This window comes from Dipodomys spectabilis, unplaced genomic scaffold, assembly GCF_019054845.1.
Source record: "Dipodomys spectabilis isolate Male_0828 unplaced genomic scaffold, ASM1905484v1 ptg000370l, whole genome shotgun sequence".
NCBI classification, from domain to species: domain Eukaryota; kingdom Metazoa; phylum Chordata; class Mammalia; order Rodentia; family Heteromyidae; genus Dipodomys; species Dipodomys spectabilis.
Window position 1 is genome coordinate 126,325 of NW_024871047.1, and position 13,502 is coordinate 139,826.

The window sequence follows — 13,502 nt, forward strand, 5'->3', positions numbered from 1 at the left end:
CTTTGTAAAGTCTGATTGTTTGTCCCTCCTTTTCCTTCATTGTGATACAGCCTGCTTGTCTCTTCCTTGTTCCTCTTTGTAAAGTCTGTGTGTCTCTCTTTTTCTTCTTTGTGATGTCTCATTGTCCCTCTTTTCCTTCCTCTCTAAAGATGTTTGATTGCTCACTCCCCTTTTCCTTCTTGTTGGTTAACATTTCACCTTCTAACTCTGGCTTCCTTCAAGCTTTTCTGCTCCTCAGCTCACATTTCTTATCTATACATACCCTTTCTGCTTCTCAGTCCATTCTCTTTATTCCTCCTTTGTCTATCTTATTGTCTGCTATTTGTGACTTCGTTTCAGTATTACTCTTTGTTTGCTTATGTTTCTTTCTTTCTTGTTTTTCTTTTCTGCTTACCTTTGAGTATTTCAGTCTCTTGGTGAATGTGTGTCTCCCTTTCTATTTCATGTAATCCTCTCTTGGATATTTCTTTGACTAAGTGGCCGTCTCTGTGTATGTGTGTGCATGTCATGTGTGACATACATGGGGTTTCCTAACCCCTTCCCAATAGGTCCAGACTATCAGCAGCCAAAGTAAGCACTGGAGAGTTGTTCATCATGCCAGGCCGCCCTGTGAGATGCTCCAGGACCACAACACCTCGCGACTAGAAATCAACTGATGACCTTTGATGGGCAGAAGGTTGAAGGCTTAAAAGAAGACAGAAGACTTGAGACTTGAGTGTATTAGGATGAAATACCCCTATCTCAAAATAGAGGGAGGCTTGAGACCTGAGGCCAACAGAGGCCTCAAAGAGCCAAGATATAAAGAAGGCCTGCCTGAGTTGAATGAAACACTTAAGTTTGACAGAAGCCAGAAGGCTCAGGATAGAGGCTGTTTCTATGTGGGACTGACATGGAAAGTGTAAGGACTGAGACTTATGACACAGGCCCAAGACTTGAGAAAAACCCAAGGTTGTAGCTTGAACATAGAAGACCCCAATGATAGAAGGAAAGAGACACAAATATGACCCAGGTCTCAAGCTTCCCTACCTGGACAGATGACCTCAAAGAAACATCTCAAGCCTAAAGGCTAGAAGCTAGAGACCTGAACTCAAAGGATATAAACGCCAAGACAGGGCAATCTCAAGATGAGAACCCTAAACTCCAACTCTTCCCACTCTAGGACGTTATCAGTTCTCCCCTTCTAGTTCTCTTATTCTCATTTGATACATACTTTTTTATGTTGCTGTTTACCTTATGTAAGTGCATATTATCTTTAGACTGACAATAACTATGCACAGGCTGATCTTGAACCCATTTTGAATCACAGTTTTTAGCCATTCATTAAAGTTTCAGTGTCTGTAAATTTCCATTTTTCCTGACATCTGCTCCACTTGAGTGAGTCACCAAAAACCAACCAAAAACCAATGCTTTTGTTATTCCCCCAGGAGCAAGCCTCCATACAAATCTGTATTCCCTAGATTCCCTACCTCAGAGGCCCTAGGCTGATGAGAAGACAAAGGCATTTGGCTGTTGGGACAAAAAAAAAGTGCCAGGCTCTGGAGAGAATGTGAAGAGATGCACCTGGCCAATGAGAAAAATTAGATGAGACATAGACTGATGTGGCAGCCTCTGAGAAGCACTAGGCAGCATGGCCTTCCTTCTTTGAGCCTAGGTGAGCAGGATTTCTGGGGTTGGGAATTTCTGGTAATGGTTACCAAAAGAGTGATTGGATTTGATGACAAGAGTCATCTCTGATCTCCCTGCTCATAGTAGTGGTCAAATAATCTGGTGGATTGCACCACTTACTGCTGGGTTTAACACCCACCTCTCGGCTTAAAGATGAGAGAACTTGGGACTCATTAATAAAGAGATGTAATCTTTTCCTTCATTTCCCCCTCTTTATGAGGGAAGTTGATTTAAATGATTGGTAGGTAGTATGGATGAAATCACAAGAGATGAAAATAAAGTATGCTCAGTTGCATTATAATTAGCCATGCAGAGTACCTTGTGCAATGTACTTTGGGAAGCACTGTGTAAGTATGGAATCAGATCCAAAATACTGTACACTTTGTAGGCCATATGGTCTCTGTTGCGCATTTTTTAACCTTTTAAAAAGGTGAAAATATTTTTAACTTGTGGATCTGTCCTGATGCCCATAGTTACCAAACTCTGATATAAAATGCCAGAGAACATGTTTGAATAATATGAATTCTGTTCTCTGGGTTTGTCCCTGAGCTGAGCACTAAGCATATACTGTTTCTTTGTGATCTTATTCAAGTGCTATGAAGAAAAGTAATTTTGTGATCCTACTCAAGTGACATGAAGAGAAACAAATGAATGTGCTTTGTAAACCATAAAGCACAAGAAACCTTGTGAACTTACATGCTGATGATCAGTACTTATTACCCATTACATATGGTTTTGTGATACACTGCAGATTTAAAAAGCATTAATGTATTGATTACATTAATGAAGTAATAATAGTGGATAAATTCAATAAAACATGCATTGAGACACACCTCCAACCCTTTGCTATGAAAACTTTTAAAAAAGAAGCACAAATAACAAAGTGCTTTGTCACAAAATATATAATACTATAATGAGGGCTCCATAAGAGAAATTTGTATATTTCTACTGCTCTGATGGTTTAGAATAAAAATACAGTATTCCAGGTTGCAGAAAAGAAACATCAAAGCTGCTTTTAAAGTACAAAAAAACACAAATACAAGATATTAAGCTATTATGATTACTGATAATGTGCCAGGTAATATGCTAGATATTAAGAGATACCAAAAGGATTTAAATAAAATTTTTTTTCATGGCCTATGCCTATCGTCTTACTGTCTAGGGGAAATGGAGATTGAGAAGGCTTCAGTTGTGAGCCTTCAAAAAGTTAATGAGACCTCATCTCAACTAACAAGCCAGAGATATGATGGTCATGCCTGTATGTAAAAGCAGAGTTAGGATTGTGGTCTGAGGCCAGCCCTGAGCAAAAACCATGAGATCTAATCTGATAACTCAAAAAAGATCTGGGAGCATGGCTCAAATAAATGGTAGAACACACACATACCTAGAAAGTACAAGACCCTGAATTCAAACCCAGTCTGCCTGCCCCCATCCCCCCAAAAAAAGTTTCTCAAAGAACCAAAAACTCAGAAAATAGCACATAGTAAAGTGCTTTGTAAACTAAAGAAAGCACCATGCAGACATTAAGGATCTGTTGATGGATGAATATTAACCACCTCTTACATACCAGGTATCATTTTGGTACATAGAAATCCAAGAAAAATGCTGCCATATAATGAGAAAGTTTATGCTCTATATTTAGATATAAGGAATGAGATAATGCTTACTTACTAAAGTTAAAGCATTACTGGCGAAGTTCAAGTTCAAGTAATCTCAGTAAAACACTTGCCCAGGTAACTGAGCAAGAGAAATAAAGGAGAGTATGTTCTCCAAACCGTAAATTACTAGCTGTAATAAGTAAAGCTGCCAGTAGTCATTGTCTCGAACTTCTCATTGGCTCCTTGACCCACAATGAGAAGGAGAGCATACAAGCTGAGTGTTGAAGTAAATGCCTGCTGTCCCAGCACTTGGGAGGCTAAAGCAGGACCAACACTTGAGCCTCAAAATTTTGATACCAACCTGGGCAACATAATGAGACCTCATCTTTTTGAAAAGTTATACCAACTGAGAAACTAAATACTTATTGATGAATGATTCAATTCTGATTGCCTTACACGTGAACCCACTCATCTGGGCACATTAAAAGCACACCGCTTTGTGTGGCCCCAGCTTAGAAAAGACAAATTAGCCTTTTGTGAATTCTAAAGCACTCTAAAAGTAACTACTGATTTTCTCATTTGATACTAAGTGTAAGGTTTATGAAGTCTTTTCACACTTAGTACACTATGAAAATAAAATAAAAACCATTAAAGATCGTTAACTGTTGAAACTCTTAATATGTGAGGCATTCAATGTCTGATAAGCATCAGAGTGGGTGGTAGCCATTTGTCAGGTGCCGGTGTCTTTGCTAGGCACTGCGATACAAAATGTCATTTGTAGCAGAACATATTATATAAAAATGAATTTATAATTTAAACTGTCCTACATACATAAGTAACTGTGGAATGAATGATGTTTATTTACTCTTTACCCCAGAGATAACTACCTGGGGATATAAAAATGCATTATCATTATTACTATTATCATTACTATTGTACCTTCAACAGAGACCTGAGTATGGATTGGTTAAAGCCTACAGTTCTACCCACATGGGAACTGTCTGTTGGCTTGAGCAGTGAATACCGGCAATGAAGGCTAGTAATATATACTATGGGAGAGAAAAATTACTTCTTATTACAAAGTGCTTATAGGAGAAAACGAAGTAAGAAGTGTAAGATCCAGCCCACTTTGCCACTTCTAAGACAAGGAGAAAATAGATTTGTCTAAGACAATGTGCTAAAGGCTGGCTAACTAGAGCCTCCTGTGTAGAAGAACCCTTGCTTAATTAAAGACATAGAAGTTCAAAAGAATAAAGAAAAGCAAGATGTGAAGATAGAAAAGCAAGGTGTGTTTTTTCCATCGAGCTTAACTGTTGAATCCAGATGATGGGGGTGATTGAGAACCATCTTAAGCCTGGTTTAAGAGTCAGTAAAGGAGTAAAAACAATGGGCCCAGGTTTGTTATTTCGAGAGGCCCTAAATTCAATCCCCATTATCACCAAATAAAAACTTGCAGTGGCTCTAAAGTTTCTAGGCCACTAGGAGGCAGCCTTGTCAGAGCATACTAACATACTAGAGCAAAAGTACTCACCTCATGGTGGCTAAGAAGCAGAGATAGGAAGAGCCCAAGAGGCACCCAAGGATATACTCCAGATTACTTAATTCCTCCAGTTGGGCCCCAGCAACTAAAGTTTCCAGCACCTCTCAAAATAGCTGGCGTCTAAGCCCTCTACACAGGAGCCTGTGGAGGACACTTAATATTCAACTCTTAACAAGGCATCTTTTATGTGAAGAGTGCCATACTAGGTACTAAAGGTAAGAGCCATTATATGGACCTAGTGTAGAAGACAATATTATTGACCACATCTTTTAGATCTATTTCATTTTTTAGAGTATGTTAGGAATCCCAGGCTGGCCTTGAATTCATAATCCTCTGCCTCAGCTTCCTGAGTGCTAGGATTTCAACATGCACCACTACTGTAGGCTTGTAAAACATCTTTGATTTAATTATTGGAGTAAATATACTTGACTTTCATTATGAGATATTAGTGCTTGATGAATTATTTAAGTAGGTCTGGCTCAGAGGACCTATTGGCTTGCCTTGGACATTTATAAAGCTGAGGAAAAAGGCAAGATTCATTCAACCAAAAATGGAGACATTTTCATTATTCACAATGCGCCAGAGTTCAGTTGTTCATTGGCCTACAATGAGAGCCACTGGAAATCTTGAAGGACTCAAAAGTTTGTCCTTTGATTCACTCATGAAACATAATGATTTTCTAATAGTTAAATGGTTTCAGAGGAGAATCAAGAAAAAACTGATTACCTACTTAGACCAGAAGGCATTTGAACATTAAGAAACCATTTTACATATGTGCTGTATTTTGTAAAAATGTATTAAATCTGAATAAAGTATTTTTCTTAAGTACTGATGAAAAGGAATAAATTTAAAAGACCTAATCCCAAAAGCACTTTATCTTAGATTATGGCAGAAACACAAGAATATATTGAGTCTACAGTTCTCTCTTTAGTTGAAAACACTTAACAACAGCTGTCATATGACAGACACCAAGAAGGAGCAATTAAACAGCACCTTCTCTTTGACATGCTTGGTAGAGTAAGAATAAGAGAGAACTTTCTCATTATTCATTTATGTAAATATTGCTGGTGATCTAAATGTTAAATGGATCTGTTCCAAAAGACAATCAAATTTGGAGGTAAAATGAAAAAGCAATAAACATAAGTATCTTAGGTCAAACCATTTGCTTGAAAGACATTTGCTTATTAATTGGCTCAGACACTACAATACAGGAAGGTTTACTATTCATTAATTTCCTCATCCATTTTATAAGTATATTTAGGAACCTATTGGATAGAAGATCCTTAGGTCTTCAGTGGACCCCAGTGGCAGGGGAAAAAATGCATACATTCCCAGAAAGCTTCTGAAACCTTCCTTTATATCTCTTTTGTGGTTAGAGCATAACTTAGTCCCAAATAACATTATACAGTTTAAATCCTAACTCATCTTCTACCATTCTGGCCACTACAATGAGCAGAGCTGGCTTTAAAGCAAACTTATTCCTTAAGTTATTGGAACTGAATAATTGACGCTTCATTTTTCCTAGCCCTTGCCTTAATTTATCCATGGGCAGGAAGGATGACAGCCAATGAATTCCCAAACCCCAGTCTCATCAGCCTGAGTTGTGGAAAACCACCTATACTTGAGCCACAACTGTTTTCTGAAATACATTGACAAAACTTTACCCTTTACAGACTCACGTGTATACAGTGATGAGATCTCTTGTAGAAACAATCCGCAGGCAGTACAGCGTAAGGCAGAGAGGGAGACATGATTTCGCTTGGAATAGCAGCTCAATTTATACCTTAGAAATGGTCTATTAAAATCTACTCAAGAAATGGTAGTAGAGGACATAACACCACATTTTTCTTTACCATGCTTGCTTAAATTTAAGCCTAATAAAATTGGAAATAATTGGCAAAAACTAGAGGAAAAAAACGCACCAAAATTGAAACACCAAAATAAAACCCCCGAGCAAAATGCCTTCTAAATACAGGGGTGAGGGCTTTGACCTTTTCCATTTTTATTCACTCACAGAGGGTGGGCCAGGAGGAGAGTGAAGGAAAAGGTTAAACCTCTCTAAGGCTGGGATTCCCTTGGCTCCCCTGGTTTTAACAAAATTAATGGCTGCAGGCCTAATTTGGAATTGCTTTTTTAAATTTAATGCAGTTCCAATAATCAATCATGGTCGAGATGTGGTAATGATTCGTTAGTTTTCGAGGAAAAAGTATTTATCTGAATGGCTATCCACTAAACCTTGGGTTAGGCAGGAATGGAATTTAACTGAACCAGTGTGACCTCTCTATGATAAAGCTGAGTCAATTCGTGACAATAGAAGATCTCATTTATTATAATTCACGTATCTGAACAAGTTTGTTTGGTAAGCCACTAATGATCTCCATAAATGGAGGAAATGTTTTTTTTTTTAATGGAAAAATGTAACTGGTGGAAGGTATGAGGTTGAAGAGGATTTGGAGTGACATGTATTTTTAAGTAGGCTCCAGCTGAAGTATTAATAATGTTTGGCTGGACTCAGTAACACTCCTTTAATCAGGTAGGGGTGGGAGATGTTGTACTGGAAAGTGGAAAGGAGAAAGTTACTAAAAGCCTTCCTTTCGCAGTTTCTGCCATGGCTGCCACTACTGTTTAAACAAGAATTCCAGAACATTCTATCAGCATTTGCTTTGCTCCCAAGAAAACAAAATCTGCTTTTAAAGGAAATAACTTCATCTTTCCTCATCTACCACAAAAAGGAATCTGCCAAAATGCTAAAAGGACTGGAAGACCAGTGTGAACTGACAGAATTGATAGGACCACCTGTGGAATGCAGACTCGGTTGGATTTTGGGTGCCTTAAAAACTGAAAAGCCTTATTCTGCCATGATGATCACCGCACAGAAAGAGGCATTTGCATGTCACTAGTGAGGCAAATTGGGGACTTTGTTAAATAAAATGTTCTGTTTTGGAAAGTTTGCATTTCTATGTGGTGAGTTCTAATCCGGTGTATTCCTTGGCACTATCTACCTTAGGATTTTTTCCCCTTCTTTTTTTTCTCCCTTCCTTTCCCCCTCCCCCTTCCCCTACCCTTTTTCTCCCTTCCTTCCTTCCTTCCTTTTTTCTTCCCTCCCTTCCTCCTTCCTTCTCTTTCTCCCTTCCCTTCCCTTCCCTGCCTCCCTCCCTCTCTTTCTCCATTAAATACTTAAGTCACCCTGATTGTCTGCTTGGAGAGATGATCTGGGAGTGAGGTTTGATTTCTTCTAGTTTTAGTTGCTATGGTAAAGATCCTAAAAACACAGTCCAACCAAAACAATGTGATAAAGCAGCATATTACTTTGGATCAGGAACTATGTAAAAGTTAAGAATAAACCTTAGTAAACAAGAAGGCTGTGGGAATGGGGAAGCTTGCCTGAGGGACAAACAGAGTAAGCAAATAAAGAAGTTAACAACCCCAGTCCTTGAGCAGGAATCTTTGGTGTTTCTAGAATTCTGAATGATTACATACCCAAAGATTAGATTGCTGACATTATAGACCTACAAACCAGCAGTGTTTTACAGAAAATGAGTTCCCACTGCTTTGAAGGAAAACTTGCTCCCAGAGAAATGCCTGAAGCAGCGATGGGCCAGGTAATGATCAAATACACATACTTTTAAAACTGATACCTGAAGAACTCCTGGCATACATGTTCCAGGGAAATCTCATCATAAGTGAGAAATGTCTGAGGTGATAAAATTGACAATATCCAGAGGCTTTGCCTCTGAGCTAGGGTGCTCCTAGATAGGTAGCCTTTACTGTTTACTTCCACTCCCCTGCAAGTCTTGAGTATGTGAGACCCAAAATCCATGTAGAGCAATGGGCATAAGTGAAGAGAATCCTTCCTAAAGTTATTCTTCCTGTGTCATAAAGGGTCTGACTGGAGGTTTTGATTGCCTAGGTATGTATGCTTGTTGAGCACTTAGAATGTCGCAAGTTCAAATAGAGATGCATTCAAAGTATAGCAAACCACCATATTGAACTGATAAGAAGGAAAAGAGAGGGCAATACAAAGTAGAGGGGGAAGCCGGCATTGTAGCTCACGCCTGTAATCTTAGCTACTCAGGAGGCTGAGATCTGAAGATTGTCGTTCAAAGTCAGCCTAGGTAGGAAAAGCCATGAGACTCTTATCTCCAATTAACCACCAGAAAAACTGGAAGTGTCACTGTGGATCAAAGTGGTAGAGCAAGCCAGGCGCTAGGGCTCATGCCTGTAATCTTAACTACTAAGGATGCTGAGATCTGAGAATTGTGGTTCGAAGCTAGCCCAGGCAAGAAAGTCTGTGACACTATTATCTCCTATTAACTTCTCAGAAAAAGCAAGACGTGGCACTGTGGCTCAAATCGTAGAGAGCTAGCCTTGACCACAAAGAGGTTCAGGGATAGTGCCCAGAGCCTGAGTTCAAACCCCAGGACAGTTGGGGGGGGGGGGGGTGAGGAGGAAGCGGCAGAGCATTATCCTTTAGCACAAAAGCTCTGAGACAGTGTCCAGGCCCTGAGTTCAAGCCCCACAACAAACAAGAAAAAAAAAAAGTGAAGGGAAAAACAGTTCGATTTGAGCAGCATTGCTAGTGGTTAACTACTTAGAGAGGACTTGTCACTTTGGGAGCTTAGTAGTTAAGGCAGAAAGGTCTTAAAATAGACTTTGTAGGTAAAATGGAAAAAGAACCAGCCCCCCCCCCTCGCTCTCTTTAAAAGAAACGTACGTGTTCAACACCAAAGGGTAGATAGAGTAGGTTGTTAAGGATGTTCTTTTGAGTGGACTCTAATATTTTTCAAAGAAACATGCTCCCCACCCCGTGCCTCTTCCCTGCAGGTATTATTACTAATAAATGATTACCAATAAAAAAAAATTATCCAGGAAGCCCAACCACATTATAAAAATGGAAGACTCAAAATGGGCTGAGGTAGCAATGAACTATGTGGTCCTCCTTCACCCCAATTCCAAGAGATCTTTGACAATATAGCTGCTGGAGGTTAAAAAGGGATACTATTTGCTGGGTGCTGGTGGCTCACACCTGAAATCCTAGCTACTCAGGAGGTTGAGATCTGAGAATCACAGTTTGAAGCCAGCCTGGGTAGAAAAGACCATGAAACTCCTCTTTAACTACCAGAAACCCAAAGTGGTGCTGTGGCTCAAAGTAGTGGAGTGCTAGTCTTGAGTGAAAAATCTCAGGACAGCACCCAGGCCCAGAGTTCAAGCCCCATGACTGACAAAATGAAATAGAGAGAGAGAGAGAGAGAGAGAGAGAGAGAGAGAGAGAGAGAGAGCAAGAAAAAAAGATTCTAAAGAAAGATGAAATAAGGAAAGAGAGAGAGATCAAGAAAAGAAAGATTCTAAAGAAAGAATGAAAAGCTACTGTTGCTACATAGATAAATCTGTCAGCATTATGTGGTTTTTGTCACTCCAGTTAAATTCCTCTGACTGTTGGTGTAGCACAGTGTCAGCTGCATAATTTCCATTAGAAAAGTGCATAAAAATGCACATAGTAAAGCTGAGATGCCTGGGAAGCCCACAGGAAATGACTTGCTCAATGGCCCAGGCTAAAAGTAGCTGAGCCTGATTTTTTTTTTCTTTTTCCTTTTTTTTTATTGTGAAAATACTCTACAGAGGGGTCACAATTACATGGGCAAGATAGTGAGTACATTTCTTATCAAGCATTGTAGCCTCCTGCTTTGTTTCCCCTTTCCATCCCTTCCCATCCTCCCCCTCCCCCACCAAAGTTGTAAAGTTCGTTTTTCGACATAACGACTTGTACATCTCATTGTTGTAATGGGTCCTCCTGTATCCCTGTTTTAACAATTTGTTTTTTCCTTTACCTTCCACATATACCAACATCATATATAGTGAAAGCAGGGGTTATACCATGGGGGAGGGACATACAAGGCAACAAAGACATAATCTTATAAATACGTTAGAAACAATCGCTTGAAAGATCTCTCTCTCTCTCTCTCTCTCTTTTTTTTTTTTTTGTCAGTCGTGGGGCTTGAGCTCTAGGCCTGGGAGCTGTCCCTGAACAATTCATGAGCCTGATTTCTATACCAGTACTTTCCTCAGCATCTGTCCTTATAGTTTCTTTTATAAAGAAGAGGTAAGTTCATGTAAGAAAGTTTGGATTGCAAGTAGTTTCTAGTTACAAATCTCTACCTACTGAATAAACCTGTGGTGGAGTAACTGCTCAAATAAAATAAGGTGTGTTCTTACCAACAGACCAGAGAGAAAAGAATGTGCCAGCCTAGTGCTGGTGGATCATGCCTGTAATCCTAGCTACTCAGCGGGTTGAGATCTGAGAATTGCAGTTCAAAGCCAGGCCAGATAAGAAAGTCCTAAAGACTCATTTCCAATTAACCACCAAAATACTGGAAATGGAGTTACGGCTCAAGAGATCAAACTCAGAGACCGACATTTAAAAAAAAAGGACTCAATTCCTTCAGTGCCAACACTGGGGGAAGAGAAAGGAGCTGATGAAAAAGGAAAAGCCTAGTACCAGGTTAGCAAGAAGGGATAGCTAAGTAAATAAGTGTTCACTTTAGTTATCATTTAACATTTTTGGAAAAAAAGAACTAGCGATACTTCATGTACTTCTCATAGCAAATCTACATACCACTAACAAGACTTCATAATGAACATAATGGATCTGAAACAGAGGCTAGAAGCCAGTTGCTGGTGGCTCACACCTATAATCCTAGCTACTCAGGAGGCTGAGATCTGAGGATCGCAATTCGAAGCCAGACCAGGCAGAAAAGTCTCAGTGAGACTCTTATCTCCAATTTACCACTCAAAACCCAGAAATAGTGCATGGCTCAAGTGGTAGAGTGCTAGCCTTGAGCTAAAGAACTCAGGGAGAGCGCCCAGACCCTGAGTTCAAGCCCCACAGCCTACAAAAAAAAAAAAAAAAAAACAAAATAAAAAAACGAAAAACAAAAAACAAAAACCTCAAACACACACACACACACACACACACACACACACACACGTTAGATTATTTTATTTCATCTCTTTCCATTGTGCTGTCACTGTGCTTCAGAATGTATGTTATGCAGGCTGAGAATAATTTGAATGCCAAACTGGTGGCAGAATTAAATGGGAACCATGCATAGGTTAAAGGCATATCACCATGAACTGCATATCTGTGAAAAACAGGAAGTAGGAAATGGTAAACATTGTTAGAGCCAGTGTCTTCAGTGGAAAATTTGGTTGAGGAATATGAAGTTAAGACTTCCCACTTGCAGCCCATTTTACCATTTGCAGTGATAGCAAATATTAAAATCAGCAATTATAGTCATAGTTAACTTGGAGAATTAAAAGTCAACATACGGACCTATTGTAGTTTTTCTGGATTTAACACCTGAATGACAGTGCCAGTTACAGTCCAAAACTGGTTGGTCATCATAAACAAGCCATCATTTATTTCAATGTCTGCCTTAACTAAGTTCTTAGGATTTCCTATCTACAACTTGTACAGCCAGGGTCAGTGTCAACATTCCCACCATCAGTTTTTCCTTCTCTTAACTCCATTTAGCTTCGATTTTCATTTACAGTATTTATTACTTGTAATAAGTGGTCAATTGTAATCTTCATTATGCATTTTTGTCACTGGACAACAAAGTAACACAAACACAGGACATGCTATCTACACAGGTGCCTAATGTAGAAATAATGACCTATCAGCAACAGAAAAGAGTGATGCAAGCAGTCAGGATCATTATGCAAATCATTTACATAAAAATGTATGTCCTGAAGACTTCACAGTAAAATGTATACTTTAATCTCACAATGGGGGGGAAGACCCAGTGACTCACACTCACAACCCTAGCTACTAAGGAGGCTGAGATCTGAGGATAGCGTTTCAAAACCAGCCCAGGCAGAAAAGTCCATGAGGCTCTTTTTTTTTTTTTTTTCCTTGATGGGTCGTGGGGCTTGAACTCTGGGTCTGGGCGCTGTCCCTGAGCTCTTCAGCTCAAGGCTAGCAGTCTACCACTAGAGCCACAGCGCCACTTCTCGTTTTCTGAGTGGTTTATTGGAGATATAAGTCTCATGGACTTTCCTGCCTAGGCTGGCTTTGAACTGAGATCCTTAGATCTCAGACTCCTGAATAGTTAGGATTACAGGTGTGAGTCCTTGAGGCTTTTATCTCCAATTAATCACTAAAAAACTGGAAGTTAGTAGAGTGTCAGTGGCTCACGCCTGTAATCCTAGCTACTCTGGAGGCTGAGATCTAAGGATCATGGTTCAAAACCAGCTCAGGCAGGAACACCCGTGAAACTCTCATAACCAATTAAACACCAGAAAATGGGAAGTGGTGCTGTGGCTCAAGTGGTAGAGCCTCACCTTGAGCTGAAGAGCTCAGGGACAGCGCCCAAGCCTACAGTAGAAGCCCCACTACCGACAAAAACAAAAACAAACAAACAAAAAAACCCTGAAAATGGCACTGTGGCTCAAAGTGGTGGAGCACTAGCCTGGAGCAAAAGAGCTCAGGTACAGCGCCAAGCACTGAGTTCAAGCCCCACACTCAACAACAACAACAAATCACAATCTAACCATGATAACTAAAATTTGAGCCATGGTGTTAGGAGCTTTGTATTAACTAAACCACGGTAACTGAAATTTCATGCATTCTCAAACTGCAAAGCAAAGACTGAGTTTTTATTAATTGCTATGAACACTGACCACTTTACTATGAAATAATT

At 39.7% G+C, this 13,502-nt stretch overlaps 1 long non-coding RNA gene across 1 annotated transcript in view; it reads right to left on the reverse strand.

Moving 5' to 3' along the window:
- Window positions 1–13,502, reverse strand: part of LOC122096362 — a 54,259-nt gene that overhangs the window by 31,645 nt on the left and 9,112 nt on the right. The window lies entirely within an intron of this gene.